Raw genomic sequence first — 5401 nt, 5'->3', positions numbered from 1 at the left:
TATCTTTTAATGTGTCTTACTTCAATAGGATTTTGTCTACAAAAGTAAAGTTAGAGGTACTATAATAACGTGGGGAGTGACACTCATGGTGCAAATCCTCAGCTCTTGATAGAGGTATTAGACACCAGATCTTTACAACTGCATGTATTTTATGATTAAGGTTTTTTTGCAAAAATCAGTAGAAAAATCTTTATAAATGTAAGAGGAAATTGTTTATTTGCAATTCAATTTTTGAGAGAATTGTTGGTGATTTATTTCCATTGCCTCCACATCCATTTATATGTGTATATGAATGTATTAATTATACTAAAGAGCCTCTTGATGAGGGTGAAGGAGGACAGTGAAAGAGCTAGCTTAAAACTAAATATGAAAAAGACTAAGATCATGGCATCTGGCCCCATTACTTCCTGGCAAATAGAAAGAGAAAAGGTGAAAGTAGTGACAGATTTCTCTTCTTGGGCCCTAAAATCATGGTAACTACAGCCATGAAATCAGAAGACATTTGCTTCTTGGAAGAAAATCGATGACAAACCTAGACAGTGTGCTGAAAAGCAGAGACATTACTCTGCCGACAAAGGTCCATATAGTCAAGGCTATGGTCTCCCCAGTGGTTATGAATGGTTGTGAATGCTGGACAGTAACGAAGGCAGAGTGCTGAAGAATTGATTCCTCTGAACTGTGGTACTGAAGAAGACTCCTGAGAGTCCCTTGGACAGCAAGGAGATCAAACCAGTCAATCTTAAAGGAAATCAATTCTGAAGAGTCCTTGGAAGGACTGATGCTGAAACTGAAGGTCCAGTATTTTGGTGATCTGATGCGAATAGCTGACTCATTGGAAAAGTCTCTGATACTGGAAAAGACTGAGGGCAGAAGGAGAAGAGAGCATCAGAGGATGAAATGACTGAGTGGCATCACCAATGCAATGGACATGAACTTGGGCAAACTATGGGAGATGATGAGAGACAGGGAGGCCTGGAGTGCTGAAGTCCATGGGGTTACAAAGAAACACAACTGGGCAACTGAACTACAACAACAACAATGTATGTATCATATGACTAAGTGCATGATTTCTAGGTATAGAAATGTAGTCACAAGCAGATTCTTTTTCCTCAAAATTCCTAAGGCTTCACAATGAAATATTGCTGAAATATATATAAGCTTTACTGACAGATGGTCTCCTATCTTTCTGAGACCTTGCAGGAAAGAAAAACAAGATCCCTAGTCTTATGGATTTGGGTCCCCCCACCCAATTTATATTGGAAGTCTTAAGCCCCTGATGTCTGATGGTATCTGGAGGTGGGACTTTGGGAAGTAATTAGGTTTATGTGAGGTCATGAGGGTAGGGCCCCATGATAGAATTAGTATCCTTACAAGAAGAGGAAGAGACTATAGCTCTCTGTCTCTTGTCCAAGTGAGGACACAGTGAGAAGGGGGCTGTCTACAAGCTAGAAACAGAGCCCTCACTAAGGACCTGCCCATACTGACACCCTAATCTTGGATTTCCCAGCCTCGGAATCTAAGAAATAAATATCTATTGTTTAAGCCTCCCAGTCTATGGTATTTGGTAACAGTAAATCAAACTGACCAAGTTTGGGCGTGTATGTGCTTAGTCACTCAGTCATGTCCAGCTTTTTGCAATCCCTTGGACTATAGCCCACTAGACCCTTCTGTCCATGGGTGTTCCTCAGGCAAGAATACTGGAGTGAGTTGCTATGCCCTCCTTCAGGGGATTTTCCTAACCCAGGGATCAAACCCATGTCTCCTGCATTGCAGGTGAATCCTTTACCATCTGAGCCACCGGGGAAGTCCACATCTAGTCAAAGAGAGTTAGTAGTTGCAATTTCCTACTCTTCCAGGACACTTTCCTAATGGCATAGAAGAAGTGAAGGTAACCCCACAATTATCTGTCTTGTTTGACCAAAGGAAGGGCCACATTTATATTAGCAGGTCTAGCTATAAAGATGGTGTGTTAAGTGCAGTGGTCTGTATACATCCTTTTACTTTTGACCATCAGAGAAAATTGGTCATAGGACCTCCAGTTTTATGGTGTCAGCTGGGTTTAGTCTGGCCAAGAGTGGCAAGGCAATAGGAAATATATTTCCTGATCATATCAAGGATGGTCCAGAGCTATGGATTCCAGAGCAAACTAATCCCCCAGGTCACCGAAAGCATAAAACTAAAAGCCAATCACATACTTAATGTTTCTAAAATTATGATGGCCTTTAATTCAGCTGGTTATATGATAACCAAATTGCTTAAACCCATTTAATATCTAAGTCTTCTTGGCTTGAATTTCTCTTGTTGATTGGTGACCAAAAAATTTCCATTTTAACATGACGCTTGAGGAGCCCTAGGCCTCAGGGAAAAAGATTTGTTATAGCCAACCAAAACTGAAAAAGCATATGCAGATAAAAATATATGAATAAATTAAGATAAGGACATATTTATAATTTTATTTCTTTTTTTACTTTGTTTCATGAACAGTTTTACAAATCAGTGGAATTTCTGCAAATGCACTATTATTGAATGTTTTATATTATTTTATCATATTTGGACCATATTATTGTACTATAAAATCCCTATTTTTGGACATATAAACTAATTTTAACATTGTATGCTATAGATGTTATTACATAAATGTATACATAAAACATATGCATTATAAATACATATACATATATTGCAAGTTCTAGTAGATAACTGACCTTGCACATATATCATTGTCAATGTCTCTGATTACATTTGTAGTATAGATTCCTAATTGTAGAGGTCTTGGGTCAAATAATATTTCTTTTATAAAGTTTCTAAAACCTAGATCTAAATTGCTTTTAGGAAGGTTTTGTCTTATTTTTATTCTAATTATTTCTAATAGCAGTATTCATTTAATTTTTTTATTCTCCAGTACTTCTGTTATAAAACTTTATTAAGTATAACTTGGAACTGAGACACTAGAACTGTGTCATATATTCTGTTAAGGTGCAATACTTTTAAATAAAAGTATGAGTGAGAGTGAAGTCGCTCAGTCGTGTCTGACTCTTTGTGGCCCCATGGACTGTAGCCTACCAGGCTCCTCGGTCCATGGTATTCTCCAGGCAAGAATATTGAAGTGGGTTGTCATTTCCTTCTGTAGGGGATCTTTCCTACCCAGGAATCGAACCTGGGTCTCCTGCATTGTAGGCAGACACTTTACCATCTGAGCTACCAGGGAAGCCCAGATAAAAGTATACTGCTTAACAAATAGATTTACTGACCTTGTTATTTGTATTTAATTCCAAATTGGTTAAAATTGACAGAGTTTAAGAAAGAATCTTAAAATAGGATGGGAAAAGTGTGACCTATTGATGAAAATACTATTAAGGTTTTAATCCTCATTAGTTTGAGATGAAAACAAGTTGAACTTATTAATGCATAGAATACATGAGGCTTTTTGACTTGTAACATCAAGGATTTATAAAAATTCATGTATAGAATTTAAAGTAAAATGTATAGGATAAATGAACTGACCTTTATTCTGTTTTACACTATGAAATTTTTAGGGGGGCATTATTGGTTTTATTTAGTCCATAACATAAAATATTATTTCAGAATAAAATTTTAATATATTTATTAAAGATCTATTCTACATTATTAAGCAGTTATATGAATATAAAAGTTCAATAAGAATCAAATATAGATATTTTAAATGTAATATTCTGTGTTATCACTATGTTCTATGTTCTATTAATAATTAGTGCTTACTCTGATTTTGATAAAAGAAATGTTCAGGAATAAAATATTGTTGATGTTGATTAACTGCAGTAGTTTCCTAGAGACATGACATTTTATTCCTTCTGTTAGGCAGGTGTGTGCATGTCTTAGGCGAGGGTAAGGCAATTTAGCTGTGGTTGTGTGTTTGATTAGATTTACTTAATATGCACTTTTTCTCTATAAAGACAAATTTTATGTATATTAATATCATACCTATTTCTGAAAACTTCTGAGCCTTTATTTTATGCTATCTTCTCATTAACAGTTTTAGTTTTGGATAAGGAAAAAAGCCACTTCCTTAAATATGTGAACATACCATTTCAAAATATGTTTTCTATCATTTACCTATGATAAACATATTTTGCACCAGTAGAATCAGTGCATTGCCCTTTTCATTGTTATTAGACAATTATTTTTCTGTGCACTGTTTGGCTTGAAAGTACCAGTTTGATGATTACATATTTGAATTTGTTCACAAAGTAAGAAAATAATAGGTTCTTTTGAAATAATAACAATTACAGGTAGCATTCAGAGCCAGGCATTTTTGCTTCAAATATAATAATACATTTAATATCCACAGGAAATTTGTGAGACAATTATTATATCTACGTTCTACAGTCTAAGAAAATGAGGCCACAGAGAGGCTGTGTTGCTCAGCCAAGAACATATAACTATGAAAGAGTGAAGTTAGTATTTCATCCAGGCTCTTAACCATGTTCTCTTATGTTTCACACCCTCAGGTACCCAGGTAGGCATCTCCTGCTGCATTGTCATTCTTGTCAACTCAGTCAAGTACTTATCATTTGCACCTTCTCATATCTCTCTCATCCATACCTATGACATATTTGGTACTCTAATTTAGGCTGTCATCACATTTTGCCTTGATATCTGAATAACATCTTCAATATCTTCAATTTCCAATTCTTTTAAATACAGACATCAGAATAACTTTCTTGACTTGCCCTCATAATCAAAGCACTCAACAACTAGAAACATAAGGAAACTTTTCAACCTTATAAATGGCATCTGTGAAAAACCAATAGCTAACATTACACTTGGAGAAGGAAAATGGCAACCCACTCCAGTATTTTTGCCTGGGAAATCCTACAGACAGAGCAGCCTGGTGGGCTACAGTTCTTGGGGTCACAAAGAGTCAGACACAACTTAGTGACTAAACAACAACATCATACTTAATGGTGAAAAATAAAACCACTGAGGTTTTCTCTTTTAATCTTACTAGAAGATTAGCCAGGGCAATTAATTAAGAAAAATAGGTTAAAAGCATCCATATTAGAAAAGAAGAAATGTTTTAGAAAAATCTATTTGCAGATGACATGATCTTATCTATAGAAAATCCTAAGAAAAGCACTAAAAAAATAAACTATTAACTAATAGTTCAGGAAGTTTTCAAGATACAAGGTCAGTACACAAAACTCCATTGTATTTCCATATACTTCAATGAAAAATCTAAAAATAAAATCAAGAAAAATAATTTCATTAACAATACTATCAAGAAGAGTAAAATACTTAGAGAAAACTTAACAAAAGGTACAAAACCTATAGTCTGAAAGCTATAAAACACTGCAGATACAGAAAAATGAATTTTAAACTTTAAATTGGTAAATGGTATATGTGAGTTATATCTCAATGAAGC

The 5401-nt window shown here is 35.0% G+C and overlaps 1 non-coding gene across 1 annotated transcript; it reads right to left on the bottom strand.

Annotated features, from left to right (window-relative positions):
- Positions 1-3136: 3136 nt before the first annotated feature.
- Positions 3137-3208, bottom strand: TRNAC-ACA (transfer RNA cysteine (anticodon ACA)). Its single transcript has one exon. It is a non-coding gene; the product is annotated as a tRNA-Cys (tRNA).
- Between the last annotated feature and the right edge of the window lie 2193 nt (positions 3209-5401).

The sequence above is a fragment of the Capricornis sumatraensis genome, chromosome 1, assembly GCF_032405125.1.
Source record: "Capricornis sumatraensis isolate serow.1 chromosome 1, serow.2, whole genome shotgun sequence".
Classification (NCBI taxonomy): domain Eukaryota; kingdom Metazoa; phylum Chordata; class Mammalia; order Artiodactyla; family Bovidae; genus Capricornis; species Capricornis sumatraensis.
The sequence above is the reverse complement of the archived record's forward strand: the minus strand, read 5'-3'. Positions and strand labels throughout refer to the sequence as shown.